General features: G+C 36.7%; 1 protein-coding gene across 1 annotated transcript in view; it reads left to right on the forward strand.

Annotated features, from left to right (window-relative positions):
• The window catches only part of LOC116178519, a 50,523-nt gene that overhangs the window by 28,007 nt on the left and 5,546 nt on the right, over nt 1–16,970 (forward strand). The gene's annotated exons all lie outside the window — the stretch shown is intronic.

Raw genomic sequence — 16,970 nt, forward strand, 5'->3', positions numbered from 1 at the left:
GCGTAAGAAAAGACGAGATCATATAAATTATGTTAGGCACACAACCAGAGAGGCGATGTTAGGGAAACCTTCTTCGGGACAAAACCCTGGCATAGCACAAATTAAATTAACAAAGAGAACAAAAACCAAAGAAAATGCACAAATTCAAATTGTGCAACAATAAAAATCAGGTCACCAATTTCAAGATTCTAGGATTCTAGGTTCCCCCCGTTCATACATGTAATAATCATAATTTTCGCTATGTCAAAGGTCTAGGTTGATATGTTGGTCCTAATGATGTTAATAAAACTTTATAAATAAATGCGCGATTTGTCAGAAAGCGTACCACAAGTCCATTTACGCGGTTAACTTAATGTTTCTAATTCCGTACTTTACCAACATTAATTTGAGGATACAAAACGCACTTCAATTTTCCTTTGTTATATCATTGCTATGGTAACCCCATAATTTAGTTGTTTTCATCTTTCGTTGGAATGTGATATAGATGTAGATATAGATAATTTTAATACGCAATAGACGCACTCCCAAATATTGAGTGTTTGCTCTGATAAATGCAATTCGCGAACATCAGTTTTTTTTCATATCTCCCCTAAAAAACGCATCTGTATTACATCCGCTATTACCTCTTTCGCGTAAATTAACACGCCATTTGTTAACCGATTGATCTGCACTTGGCGTTCTATTTATCATTTGAACATCGAAAAACCTGCACGTTTCACAATTAAATCGCTTATCTGCACCGTAACTGTTTTCATTCGACCGTTGATTATTAACTCTTATAGACTAAATTAACCTTCGTTTGCAGTTATTGAAAATGCGCGGACGAGACCTATACTTTCATAGACAGTTCATCTCCATCTAGCTCGCAATGCGCTTCGCTATTTATATTGAGGCCAAAACGGAACCAACGGAATTGTCTTGATCTGCGTCCACTTTAAACCAATAGTAGACTAGCTTCTTGTTTACACTGCAATTTTGTGACGGATAAAACGGATCCACCGAAACTTGACAGTTCACCTTCGGTAAAGACCTAAGCGTTCTAGAGAAGTTTATTGTTAATAACTTTTCTTTTGTGTGTCAACGTGCGAGACGAAGCCGAGCAACGGGTCAACGATTCTATACAAGCAATTCTATACAAACTGGGTAACATCTACATTAGGGTTTTACGTTAACCTTCTTTCCTAATTGTATATAGAAGGTACTTTTTTTTAATTTTGGCGCGTATTCGGGAACGTATATTACTCGTCCACATTCTAGAATCGACTGCGATTTGGGTACCTATATGTGCGAGGCGAGGCGGCGCAGTCTCAAACCGCAACTTTCTTATTTATGGAGCAATTTGAACGAAATTTTAACTGTAGGTCCCCCTAATAAAATCAAACAAACTGCATACGCAAAATGTCTTACTGCGCCTGCGCAAAACGGAACCTTCTTATTTATGGAGCAATTTGTACGAAATTTTTATGTTAGGTCCCTCTAACAAAAGGAAATAAAATTCATGCGCAACTTGCTTATTTTCGGCGCTATTTATGAGAAATAAACTCACTTTAGCGGAGACTTTAAATGCGAAGCATTTTTACTAACCTATACGATGAGATTGACTAAAGGAGAGCTCACCAATATATTGGTCCTTTTTGAACCGAATCAAATATTTCCGCTTTTTTGCTTTTTAGAATACGACACACAAATGTGTGTGCCGATTTCGGCGGGGGATACCAAAACGGCGTTGGATACGAAACGCCGTGATCGGTCGAGGCGAGCGCAGCGAGCTCCATTCCGATCTAGTTTAATTAAGAAAACACTAACCTCAATTTGAAGTCTGAATTATGAAACACAAAGGAAAAAACATAATCATTGTTAGTATAAGTGGTACTTGGTGAGTGCGGAGAGGAGAGACTTCTACTTATCGTTTAAGTTAAAATCTTTCCTCTCGCCTCCAATTTCCGCTTACCGCTAAACCCCGCGCGGATTCGAATAAATTAATTAGACTGGACCGTGCACAATAGACTTTGGGCTGATATTGTGTATTGTATTACATATTGTGTTGGTAGACTTGCTGTTGAGTTTTCTGCTATACACTTGTCCTATGTTGCTGTCTCCACTCTTCTCTGTCCATTGACTGTGAACTGTGAAATGGAAACGGTGCACTGTTAACTGAACTGTGAACTGTAGACTGTGGATACTGGTGTGTAGCATCTGGATTAGTGAAGTGTAGACTGTATACTGTGTCCTGTAGACATCATATTATGGACTGACTTTGGGCTGTGGTCTATGTGCCGTAGCCATCGAATAGACGAATATGCTTTTCGAATTTTTCTATTAGAAACAACTCGATTACGTTGACCCGGTGGCTGATCATAGAGATCCATTTCACTAACACATGTCCTTTGTTTTAGCTCTACTATAATGGTCAGCAATGGCCAGTTTCAATGAAAAAGATCGCCTTCTCTAGAGTGCGGTCAGCTCCGATGTCCTATCTAATCCCGAAGCGTTTCTGTGGGGCATCTGTAATACCGTGGAAACTCCCGCGAGTCCCTTCGATCTAGATCTCACCTAAAAAGTTTCTTTGATATTTTTTGGCAACCACAACACATAGAAGGATGAAACTAACGGCCTTTGGGACTTTATTTGAAACAAATGTTTTGTATGTGTTTTAATAACAAATGATTTTCTAGCATTTTTTTAAAAATTCTCAACACTTTTACAAGATAACAACTCCTAGTTTTTTTAATCTTTAACTAGATCAAGATCTTGGTCACGTAATATCATAAAGCGCGTTTCTCGTATCAGACGGCAAAGGCTTTTAAAGACTTCTAAGACAACAAAAACAACATGGAACTCAAAGAACCTTAAAGGTTCTGAAGACTATTAAAGTTTGTATAACATTCATGAGGGGTCTAGAAACTTTGGAAACACTTGAAAACATCCACTTTAATGTTGTTTAAAAATGAGTGGGTTCAAATTTTCATTTTTTGAATTGAAAAAATTTTAAAGAATCAAAAATTGTTACACTTTAAAATTTCAAATCACTTATATCTGTCCGTCTGTCCACCTGTGCCATACTGCTTTGAAAATACTTAATTCGATTTTTTTTGGAGTTCAGTAGCTTAAAGTTCTGGTATGGCAAAGCAAAGTCAAACGGTTACGTGATTTTACCTAAATTATGATAAAATCATTATTTCTGTGTCATTTGGAAAGCTCGGGCATAATAAAAAAAAACCGAAAATATTTGTAAGATTAGGAATCGCAATTTGCTGTAATAATTAAGTACGGAAGCTGTTGAGAGGTGGATTGTGGATAAGATAAGATTGCGTAAGTACATCTTGAGCCACATAGATATTCTCGAATATTATACCTACGTTTAATAACATCTTACAAATTTACCTTAACCCTACAAGTAGGTACAGCGTATTAATTATTATTAGATAATGTACCTTTATCAGTTTGATAAGAAAGGTTTTGTACTTCAAAATGGTTCGGAATCTGAATAAATTGTGTTGCTGGGGAATAGCGTAGTAGAACACATGATTGAGTTTAATTAATCATTATCAATAATAGGATGACATGTAATACTGATACGAGAGGAGTTTGGAGATCACTCATGCGATCTATGTGTTTGCAAATTCGGTAAAATTCCTTCCGGTCACCCGTTACTTTGAGTAGGCGAGGAATGTAGTTGATCCAAGCGAAAACGTTCGAGACCCCAGACTTGACTGAGAATGAGAACATTGCTAGTGGTCACCGAGACCATCTTTATTTATGTAACAAATACATTAATGAACGTTCTTCGCCCGAAATCTTATCAGGTAGCAATTTAATGTGTACCGCAGCATTTAAATGCTCTAACGACGTCTTCACACAATTCCCAATTGGATCCAAAAATCATTTGCTCTCCACTTTGACATTCACGACCTGATTAGACCTCGCTAAACCTAAGATATAACACAAAACTGTTTAAAAAAACTGCAAAAAAGTCAACTATTTAATCGTATTGGTCAGTTTCATCAACCCCTTCATTTTCCTTCTGCTTCATTCATCAGGATCGAGAGGTGTCAGAAAGATTTAAAAGTAAAAGAGGTCTGATCTTTGTTAGGTGCCAAATTGCTTTTTTATTTAAATATTTATTCTTCTTTAGGGCTCGGTTGTTTTTTTTTTCGTCAAAAATTCTTAAAACCGTACATTTTTACAATAGAAACAATATTCAATAGCTAATATTTCGAAAACCGTTATTTTTGTTCTTAATAAAATACGGGGTATCCATTAAACAACACTTATAGTTTAAAGGACTTTTTCAATTAACTCTTCCTCAGCACTTATTCATAATCAAAGTTTCGCCACTAAAACGGAACCTCTTCTATTAAAAGAAAATTCGGCCTAAATAAATAATAACAGGTCTTATACAGAAAAAGTGACAAATTTTTGACATAAAAATTAAGATATTTCAAAAACGGCTGAATTTAGGTAATAGCTACGAGTATTTATTTATCACGTCTGGAAAAAATATATCCATTGGTGATATTAACACTTTCAAAGCAAATATCTCGAAAACCGTATGTCGGAGGTGAGTGCCCACACAGGCAAAATGAAACGTCTGGACGAACGAGACATATCTATTGGTTAGGTCGAAACGAATATCTCGAAAACGAAGTGTCGGAAGAGGGTACTCATAAAGGGCAAGTGGGATGTCTTGTACTAAAAAAAAACCTGGCATACGCCACACTAATACGAAAAATAAATCAACTGCAATAAAATTCAAGAGAAATCCAACATCTCAAATCGAAAAAAAAATCGGGTCATCGGTTCAAATACAATTAAATGAAATAATAAAACAAACACTAGAGACATCATAAATGCAAATGGATGATACGATAAATCAATTTAGAACAAAATTCTGGATTAAGATAGGAGGGTGGATAACGTCCACGCGTACCTAGGCCTCAAATTCGGGCTCCTTGTACTACCTCCCTGACTACAGTCGTTCGACCTCACAACGTCACTCAAGCTATTCCAACACGTGAGATGAGGCGGCTCTAATCGTAACCATGTCCCGCCAGGATACCCCCAACATGGATTGTCTCAATTGATCTTCGCTGACAACACTCTTCTGTTTCCGATCTTCGACACTATGTTCACAACACCACAATAGTTGCCCTTAAGCGTCTGTCCAAAATCCACTTTGATCAAAACTGACTTGTCCAATCCAATCAATCGATCCAACCAAATGATCCGATGCGCCCGAACGAAACGTTCTTCCGCGAATCGCTTGGCACATTCACCGACTTACTTACGAACACAATTTCCTTTTCATTGATATTCGGCCTTTCCTCTGTTTGTGTCTTTTGACATATTTTTGTCTCTGTTCGGGCACTCCGCCCGCGTGTGTCCAGCTTTTCCGCAAATGTAGCACTTATACTTCTGCTTGTTGCTCTGTTTCTTTCTTTGGCGAATGCGCAGCCCGAGTCATTATTAGTACCGCCGTCGCCGTTATTTGCGCGTTTCACAATCTTGTTGAGCAACCGAGCACGTACAAAGTCCATGGTACATCCGATAACGTGACTATCTGGCCATACGAGCGAGGCACCGACGGTAACAAGTAAAACACTACCAGCCGTTCGTCCAGCTTTGTGCCTGTCGAATCCAAAGATGACCTAAGAAGACTTTAGGATCTGTCCTACAGCAGTGTTTATTTCAACATAAAATACAGAATTGCCAACTGCAAGAAAATGCGATCCGATTGATCCCAACATTTTTTTCACCATCTACCGAAGGAGAAATTAATGAGATGAAGGATATATCTGGCTGTCAATTGGTTACCCATTATACGCAGAACAAATCAGCAGACCAAATATTTCTTACGCCATTGGAGCTTTGTCGTAGTTCAACAAAAATTCACTGGTCAGCGGTGAAGCGTGTTTTTCTTTTAATCAAAGAAACTTTACACTTTAAGTCGCGAGTTGAAGTGAAATGATGAACGGACGCTGATTAGGCAAACGGTCAACCACTGGTTATGTAGTTTCATTTATCAAAATGGAGGTATCTGATGGAGTTCCAAGACCCAAGCAACCTCAGCCACCTTCTCTGTCTGCGTAAACTGCTTCTGCAGTTTTCGAAATATCTACCTCGTTTATGTTAGCCCTTTTGCACCTAATCCAAAAAAATTCATGGTACTACGACGATATCATACATTTTTTTTTGTTAATTGCGATCCAAAATCCTACGAGCGATCCTCTGGATATGTTGATGGAGAGCTACCAAACCGTAGCCGAACGCGTTGAGTTCCCATGAATTTAGTAGAAATCGATGGTTCTTTTGTTATAGGTAGTCTATTCCGAATCATTCACTGTGGCGCTCAGTCCAAGTGGCAGTGAAGAATTAGTATTTAGGCGCCAATGTCATCGGCACTAAAATTCGTCTGAAGAGGAAACGTAAACATGACCCCCATTAATTAAATTTCCCAATGCAACGCAGATCGATTTCGCCACTTGCGCCGAATTGCATAATAATTTCACAGTTCGAAGGTTTTCAAATTTTATCAAAAATTGTCTAGCGATAAGTTAAGCACTGTTTCTGTCCCAAATTATGTAATCTTAGCAATACACGTTACCTACATTAAACAACTTGTATACTTAAACGGTTGATAAGATATCCGAATGTGTTAAGTATATACCTATAACATAAATTCTTCTTAGGAAACCGTTTCCTCTTCCACATCAGTATCCGTCCGCTTGTACACTTTGTTTTTCAAAAAGTCTTTGATTCGGAATAAACGTTTGATCGACTAAAGCACTCCACTTCAAGAGATTCTGACACAGTTTACTACTTACCTACTTAATGCCAACGAATGAAGTTGATATTGATATTATCGTCCAAATAGCGAGTCATTATTAATACATTAGGGTTTTTTGCCGTACCTAATATAATGTTGTCCTTTCGCTTTTATTTTGGAACAGTGACCGTGTTTTTACTATAAATTAGGTCACAAACAAATATTCAATAACGCTAAATTTACATCTCTTAAGCGACCCCCAATTATTTAGCTTTTCTTAGTCTTTTACGGTATCGTTGGAATCCGTGAAGGGCTGGTTAACGGTATCGCTCGTAATCAGTTTAGATGTTGGTGGCAGTAGGTACCTATAGGGGTAGGTGTACACTTGTACAGTGCCAAATCTGCGCAATTTGTACAATGCACGTTCTACCCATTATTTAAAGCACAATTTGCAATTTTAGAACTAGAATCTATGAATTCCAAGACTACAAGATACTTATACTCTTATAAATACAATTTAAACATAAAAGTGTCGTTAAGGATTTCATTTTTTACTATTGAAAATAATAACAATTAAAATATTGTTTGCCCTTAAAGTCGCGGAAATGGATTGAGTTTACAACTATAAAAAAGATGAACTTACCTTATTTTACAAGTTTACTGATAGCGCCTCCGGTTCTACGAGCGTATTTCTCGAAGGGCATCACTCATTGGATGGGAAAATCTGGTATTACTTTGAAGAAGACGAATTGGTTTTTCATATACAGGGTGACAATTTGAAAACTTACCACCCCCCATATCTTAGTAAATAAACGAGATATTTAAAAAAATCAAAATCCGTTTCGGTAATTCGGAAGGGGAATCACAATGACATAGTTGGCGACGCACCCCCTCCAACCCCCTGCGCCCCAGCCACCCCAACTTTTAAATCTTAAATAGTGACCCCCCATGTGTGATACGTCGTTGGAAAGCTCTGAAAAAATGCTTTCCAACCATACCAAATAGCATTACATTTAGGTTAGTAATTATCGTGCAAATCAAAAAATAAACATGGAAAATCGTATTTAACTTGAACTTCCAAAGCCGACTCGATAGCAACTCATTTTTGATCGCCAGTTATAATCTATTCTCAAACTCTTGTCGAACCTTTTCAAATGTTGGTTTTGCAATATTTCGACATTCTTGAATTATTCTCTGTCTTAGTTCGTCTATGTTCGCCGGTTGCGTTATAAATACGCCAGATTTCAAATGTATCATATTAGTTTATTTTTTGATTTGCACGATAATTACTAACCTAAATGTAATGCTATTTGGTATAAGTCGGTTGTCGAAATTGATTAACAAACGACAAAATTTTGCGACATTTCACTGTTGGAAGTTTGACAAATGTCATTGAATAATCGCATTGAATTGTCGCTGAAATACCACACGTGAAATTATCTAAGTAATTCCTTTGAACAAACGTTTGATAGCGAAAATTCGTTATAATGGGACCACTTTTTATTTAACTGAAATTAATTTAATTAACATTTACTTGTATAGTTCGGAGTAGCGTATTACGAGTATAACTTGGTTTACAACCTGTATCGTTCCTTATTGTTGTGAAGACCCTTGTCTTAATGTAATTCTGCACCCGCTCGATCCAATAATTTTTGCTGATTTTGCACACTTATTTTGCACTGTTTAACGAGATTTCTTAAGTATCTCGATAAACTTCGAATTCTAGCGCCATGGTGACCTGAACACGTAACTTATCACCACCACCATACTTCTCACGCTGGCCTCCTAACGCTTAAGTTCCGAAAAACCTATCTCGTCTTCATCCCTACTTTTTCCATTCTTCACAAACACGCCTTCAAGATGATGCTAATCATTTCAGCAGCCAACTTTACGAGTTTTACTTCAACTCCCGTTACCAACCCCACGTTTGGAAAAGCAATTAGCCAGAAACCACTGCATCAGCTTTTTTGGAATTGTGCTAGAACCCTCAGCATATAAGTGGCTCTCTAAAACGTACCCAACTTATCAAAAACGGACACGTTATTTCTGTCTAATCTCCCGCCAGACTTGTGCGGAAAGCTTTCTCATGCAATTAGTCGGCCAGTCCGTATTTGGAAACCATTCACTTGCACTATAATTAACCGCCAGGTTCCACGGAGACGTTTAAAAAATGGTTATTCCCTCCAAAACGGAACAAATCCTGCTTCAATCCACCTCATTTTGATCAGTTATCTTAATAGTTAATCATCTCAAATAGGCAACAGTGAAACTGTTATCAATGTATAAGATGATATAAAAGCAGGCTAAAAGCAAGTTGCAAAACAAAGAACTTATCGAAGTGCAAACAGGCAACAAAACAAGGTAGCTGTACAATAACTTACTCATCTTTGGGAGAATAAAACCTTTTTGCTCCAACCACCTGAATAAGACGCTATTTTGTGACACTGTTCGGTATCTAAAATTGACGTTTTGCGGATTAATCGCTTTCACCATGGCAACTGTACAAAAAGTGGATACTTTTGGTCCTAGTACCAAAAAGAAATTGACCTTGAAAGTTGGCCAATTAAAAAATTACAATCACGGAGATATGTCACATTGACATCGTTTTACATTGCAGGTTGTAAGATATTTCTATACATACAAATCAAATATTTTTGCATATTCAATGCAAATAATGATGTTACCTATACGTATGTACATGTATTGAAAATGATTTACGCTCGCTATTTTTATTTAAACCATGTGTAACATAATTTACATATTCCGTGAACGTAATTTTAATACGTATACAACCCGCCGTCGCGCGTAACGCCATCTATTTCAGACCCATTGCACTATTATCTGTCACTTTGAATTCAAAATTTGAAAAAGTTAATCGCAATTAATTTTAATTAAAAATCTGTATGGTAAGTTTTTTATTTCAATACAAAATATAACAATATTAATTGTGTATACAATAAAATGACTGAAACTGATAGCGACATGGATTGCACTCCGCCAGAGATTATAGAAACGGCAGAACATGCTACCTCAAGATTTGCTCCCTACAAAGTCGCGAGAGGTGAGAAGTAAGAAGTAAGAACGAATAGGTTATAAGTTAACCTAAAAACTAGAGTGGCATGACACGTGAGGACAAGAAAGCAGAAGTTCTTATACTAGTAGTGAAACTGTGACTGAATCTAAATTCGAATATAATTTGAAGTAAAGGGGGTTGGAGAAAAAATTTTATGTTTTATTCGTACAAAAAATGCGTTTTCGGGACTCGGAAGGTTGCTGGACTCCGCTAACGCGTCGTCCAGCAACTATCTTCCTCGTTCCGAAAACTGACATTTTTTGTACTAATGAAACAAATAACTATTTGTTAACAGCAACATGGAAAATTAAATGACCTTAGAAAGCAAATTCATCGTTAACAGCAAAGTATGTCGAAATTAGTAAATCGCAACTCATATCGCAGATGAACTCTAAACAGAAACGTTTTTGTTAGCAAGATCCCGGCCCTGGGACGGGTATTCGGGCCCTCGTGCGAGAATTTCAAGCCTACAGTTGAGATTCGCGATCAATCACAGCCTTAGATGTCATAACTAGTGCGGTTACAGTATTTCTCATCCCTGTGACTGTGACTACACGATGCTCTTTAGAGGAAAGCTCAAACCAGAAGAACCGTTATTTGGTGCTCACAAAAAGGTGTACGTTACCCAAATTTTACTAAAATCTACTCCATAATGAAACCCTTGAATACCTTATAATACTCAACCCCTAAAACCATGTCACTTTAAAGCACAACTATAAACCCTTAAATTACTATTTAAATAGTTCCAAGCACCAAAATCTAATGAAAATCGCACCTACACACGTGTCCTAATTCATTAAAAAAAAATACGCTAGCGAGTCCAATAATCATAGGTGTAGGCTTGATTTTAGTAGTGGTTTGTGGGTGGGTTCTTCCAAGTTTATGTCGGAACTTAAGGGATTACGAGAGTTTTTAGGATGGAGCGTTGCAAAGTATTCAGGGTGTCATATTTGAGGACAGATTTTGTTACGGACAAATAGTTTACGAGTGCGGTCCTGGCTGGTAAGTCCGCGCCACGAAGAAAAGTAATGGGATGGACGTGACCGTCTTGCTGAGTCAGATCCGTTTCGTTATCAGAATATTACGCAGTCTGGTGATCCCGAGGTTTCTGCCAAGTAGGGGTTCCAGACAGACTTCTGGCAAATTCCCAGCTATTTGGAGCATACTTACCATTTTACCTAGTTTTGCAGTCTCCTTTGAACTCATCAAGAGCAAGACAACCTTGACGTCTACTGTCACACCTGTTGAGGAAGAGTATTTTATATTTAAAAAATCAGTTACCCCGTCACGAGACCGGAAACCCACTATCCTGAATTTTGGAATATAAGTAAATTTGGTCTTGGGTACTTATCACGCTAGGTTCATTTGAGGAGTGTAAATTTTTTAGTATCAGATTACTCGCTTATTTGGTTGATTATATCAAAAGAAGGTTCCTCTTGAGCTTGTGTACCTACTATTTTATTGCCACAAGACACAGATGCGTATCATTTTCCGTTTGTTACAAGAAGATGTATTAAATATAGGAGTTAACTATGTACGCGTAAAATTTAAAAGTTGTGGCTAATTTTTGTGTATCTACGCAGTGCACCACTATCAATAAACTCAGTGGGTTTTTTTTTGGTCTGGGGGATCCTCAGTTTCAAAGCAAGCAGCCGCATATTTGGCCAAGCTTTCAGTGAGTTCATGAGCTACCGCTTCCATTGATTAATCAGAACTTTTTCTATTAGAATTGACCAATATGGATGAACTGTTTCTGAAGGAAAAGGTGGTATAGTGTTGTATTGGAATTCTCGTGTTTGCAAGTAAAGTTTTCGGTTGTTAAATGTAATTTGACCCGTTTTGTTCTTGGGATTGTTTTTATATTATTTTTACCGCTTTTTATAACTAGCTTCATTTTTTTGACACAAAATGTTATGTCAGAATCACAGAAACGTTCTACATTCATTCAAAAGCTTAGAAGGTGTGAAAATTGTACCCTGGATCTTATCTTGATACAACCATACTCAAAATCAAAGATATTGAATAATATTGACAAGCTTTTTAATTTGTTTATAGAATACAACTACTTCAATTATTTTTATAACATTCACTCCTTGATACTTTATACAAAGTTTGTACAGAACACTTTTCAACACCTTCCCTCAAACTTTGCACAACAATGTTCATCACTTTCAGTTCATTAACACATCCCTAAACCGTTTAAATTTAATTGGCAATAATGGCTTAGTAAGTATGTCGGCTATTTGATATTCGGTGGGACAATGTATTAAATCAAATACACCTTCACTTAATTTTTCACAAATGAAATAATACCGCACATCAATGTGTTTGCTGCGCTGATTAAACTTCCCATTTTTTATTAGTGCGATTGTGCTCGTGTTATCAATTTGAAATTTAATTTTTAAATTTTCGCCTATCAACTCTTCAATCAAGGCTTTCAAAAATAAAACTTCCTTCAGAGCTTCAGCTGCACTTATGAATTCAGCTTCCATAGATGAGAGTGCTACGATGGGTTGCCGTCTTGAACACCAGCTTATTGGTGTTCCATTAAGGAAACATACATATCCAGTAGTACTACGTCTACTTTCTAGATCATTAGCATAATCGCTATCCGTGTACACTACCATCTCATTCAAATTTCCATTCTTTTTGAAGAACAAACCTAAATGTTTGGTTCCTTTCAAATATTTTATTGTACGTTTTACATTTTTTACATCCGAGTCTGATGGATTTTCCAGGTATCGAGATTCCTTTCCAACAGCAAAACTGATGTCCGGACGTGTTTTTGAACTGAGGTAGAGCAGGCTTCCTACTGCTTCACGATATGGGAAAATACCTTTTAAATTTCGATCAGTCTCATCTTTTGTCATGATTGGTATTTCCGAATCCTTAGCATTAGTCAAACCAAATTTTTCTGCTACTTGTTCGCAGAACAAAGACTGTGATAAACGAATTCCATTCGTTTCTTGTGAAATTTCCATTCCTATGAATGTTCCTGCTGAATGATCTACTGTAATTTCGAACATCTTTTTGATATTGTTCAAAATTTCATCTACCTCTTGCAAATTCTTCCCCACAATTATTCCGTCGTCCACGTATACAGCAAGATAGACAGTATTTGATTCATTTTTAAAAATACAACTATCGCATTTTAGTGGTTTCAGTCCAATTTTGTTGAGCCTCTTCGTCAAAGTTTGATTCCACAATAACGGTGATTGTCTTAACCCATATAAACTTCTCTGTAACTTACATATCATTCCTTCCTTCTTTGGATAACCTTCCGGAATTTGCATGAATGTTTCGTCTTTCAGTTCCCCATGAAGAAACGCTGTTTTTACATCAAAGATTCTTATTTTAAATTCTTTAGCAGCAGCAGACGATAGTAAGAAGTACTCGCAAACTTGTCATATTTACCACAGGACTATATGTTTCTTGAAAATCTATTCCTCTTTCTTGTTGAAAACCTCTTACAACTAGTCTAGCTTTCCTGGTTCCATTTTCTTTTCCTTTGAATATCCATTTGCTATTCAAAATTTTTGTGCCTTTCGCTTCTTCGGTTTTTACAAGAATCCAGGTTTTGTTTTTCGCAATAGACATTTTTTCCTCATTTATCGCTTTCTCCCAAAGCTCTTTATCTACACTTTTCATTACGTCAGTGTATGTTAACATAACGTAATCATTAAAATATGCTGGTCGTCCCAGACGAGTTCGATCTCTTAGTCCTAGAAGGCCCTTTCTGTTCAGATCTGCATTATTTCCTTCTTCAGAATCCGTGTCGTCCATGATATCAGAATTAAAATAATTTTCGTCACTGTCATTCTAATATTCTGGCAACAGCATATCATTATACGACTCATCAGCATCACTATTACGTTCTTGTTCCAGCAGATAAATTAATAATTTGTGTTTCTCTAACAATCTGAGAAACATCTTCAGATGATTTTGTTTCTTTTACAAATTGCACATCTCGTGAGATTACAATTCTTTGTTTGTTTTCATCCCAGCAACGATATCCAATTGCTGAATAACCAACCAATTTCAATTTTACCGATTTTGATTCCAATTTCTTTGTACTCGGCAAAACCTTTACATACACGTCACTACCAAAAATTTGAAAATTCTTCAAATTTGGTCTAACGCCTGTCCAGGCCTCAATTCCGAGTTTTACCAATTATCGCTGATGATGGTGACCTATTTGTTACATAACAAGCTACTCTTAATGCTTCATTCCAGAACGTCTTTTCAATTTCAGCGTCAAACAACAGTGCACGCATTTTTTTCGCACAATGTACGATTTAGACGTTCCGCTTTTCCATTAAGCTGTGGACTGTACGGAGTGGTCCAATTTATAACAATTCCTTTGTTCGCACACCAATCTTTTAATCGCAGAAATTCTGTACCATTGTCGCATTTCAAAACTTTAACTTTCTTACCCTTTTGTGTTTCCACCTTGTTGATAAATTTCTTGACTATTTCTACCACATCCGACTTCTTTTCGAAAGGATAAACTTCACAATAATGAGTATAGTCGTCTAAAAATGAGATAAAGTACTTTTCTTTACAATACGATTCATGTTCTATTTGACACACATCCGTGTGTATAATTTCTAGTTCCTCCGAAGCTTCTGGAAGACTACCTAAGAAAGGTGTTCTTGCATGTTTCGCTTTTATGCAAACTTCACAAGAGAAATCTTTATTTTCTCTAAATTGTATGCCGTCAGCCATGCTACAAAGATTTTTCAAATTTGTACCAAGATGTCCCAGCTTCCTGTGCCATATTTCTTGTGTCAGTAGGACTTTGGGTTTTTCACTTTCTATGTTTACGGCGTACCAGCCTTGATTTGTTTTCCTTCCCTTAGTCAAAACTTCACCATCCTTTCTTATAATAACACTATCTTTCTCAAATACTACGTCTCCGCCATTCTGTGTAATTATGGTGACGGATATGAGATTTGTGCTTACATCAGGAACGCACGCCACATTTGTAAGATCACACTTGTTACCTTTTATGGTTCTCGTAGCTGTTCCCGCCATTTTACAGTTGTTTGCAACTGTAAATTCGAGTTCTGCATGTTTTACATTTTCCAACAATCTTATATCAATCGTCATATGACAACTGGCTCCACTGTCCACGATTAAATTCCCATCGGGGTCATTACCTGTTAGAAAAATGACGTTTTTCTGGTCTTTATCTTTTCCTTGATGATTGTCCCTATTTCTAAAGAAACATTTGCTTGTGTCGTGATTGTTACGTTTGCAGATGGTACAATGCAGTCTTTCCGGTTGTCTTAGCTCGTTGTTAGAATTCGAACGATCTAAGTTTCTTTTACAATCACGTGCAAAATGTCCTCGCTGCTTGCATTTTCTACATCGGTACTTAGTCCTTTCCGCAATTTTAAATGCAATAGCTTCCACTGGAATGTCATCACATTTGGTTTTTAGTTCCTCCGTTGAAAGACGTGCCACCAGGTTTGATAGCGTCCTTTCTCCTACAGCAGTAGATTCCCATGCACTTGCAAAATGAGAAAATTTGTCAGGTAACATTAATAATATTTTTGACATTAGCATAGTATCCGATACATTTTCGTTTAAAGACTTTAACCTGAATGCAATGTTTTGTAGTGATGCAACATTTTCCGCAACACATTGTCTATCATCAAATTTGAATTGATAGAATTTACTTAACAACGTACATTTCAAAGTATCGGTATCACGCTCAAAAATACTTTTTAAAGTGTCATACATTTCTTTTCCCGTACTTTTGGTCATTAAATGTATGAGCACGCTTTTATCTACTGTAGTAATTAAGATTTTTTTAACCTTGGCATCCTGTCTTTTCCATTTAGAAATTATATTTTCAACTGCAGTTTTACCTTCTCCTTCTACCGGTTCAGGGCATAATTCTGTACCGTCAACGTGTCCGTAAATACCCGCCGCTTTCAACAGAATATCTATTTGAAACTTCCACAGAGAGTAACCCTCTGAATCCTTAAGTTTTTCTATGGAGTTCAGCTCATTTTGTTGTTCCGCCATTGTTCCAGTTTGTGACATCTGTCGTTATTTTTCAACTGCAAGGCACCAACTTCCAAGCTAATCCTTTTTTAGTTATTCAAGTTCTCCAACCACGCTCTGCTACCATGTGAAAATTGTACCCTGGATCTTATCTTGATACATCCATACTCAAAATCAAAGATATGTAATAAAATTGACAAGCTTTTTAATTTGTTTATAGAATACAACTACTTCAATTATTTTTCAAACATTCACTCCTTGATACTTTATACAAAGTTTGTACAGAACACTTTTCAACAGAAGGTATTCCCATTCCATTGACCGGTTCATCACTTGACGGAATGGGGTTACGCTTCAGTACGTGTAGTATACCTGAAGTGTAGTGTCATAGTTTGTTGTTGAGCATATCGGTAAGAGTTCCGTATTTTTTATTCCTTTAAAAGAAGGAAGGTGGAATCTGAATTAATCCGTGCACCAATCGAGTTTTTTCATCAGATTTAAGAAGCTTAGTCGTATTTGAAATGATAGAAGAAGGTGACTCGTTCATAGGTAGGCCTAAAGTTATAGTTAAAATAGCACTTGATTTCAATACATTGTGTGTTTACCTTTGCAGATATAGTAAGCCACCCATTTGGGTACAGCGTATATAATTAAAAAAACGGTTTAAATTAATTTAAAACGCATTTATACCGAATATCAAAATAAGCATTACCAATAGAAATCACGTCATTAATAAACACACAATTGTTTTATTTATAAAACTTGCATTGATTGCGTTATCTCCAAGACAGTATCACGTAGATGATTTGTATGTGGATTAAGTTTATTTGTGTACGCATTGTTTGACTCACGAAGACTTGACTCATCATTAACGTAAGCGTAAGAAATACGATAAGGATGTACATGAACATATATGTTGCTGCTGTTTAAATTAAAACCTACCTTTCCGAAATTCAATTTGCGTTATACATAATTTACAAACTGGAATGATAGAATGTACCTTCTGTAGGCAATACGTGACGATTGGTACTTCAAATTCGCAATCTATTCCAACCTTAAGTTCAGGATGACCAACAGGATAATTGTTATATTTGCTCCCTGTGAATAGTCAAATGTTTA

This window comes from Photinus pyralis, unplaced genomic scaffold, assembly GCF_008802855.1.
Source record: "Photinus pyralis isolate 1611_PpyrPB1 unplaced genomic scaffold, Ppyr1.3 Ppyr1.4_LG8, whole genome shotgun sequence".
Lineage (NCBI taxonomy): Eukaryota > Metazoa > Arthropoda > Insecta > Coleoptera > Lampyridae > Photinus > Photinus pyralis.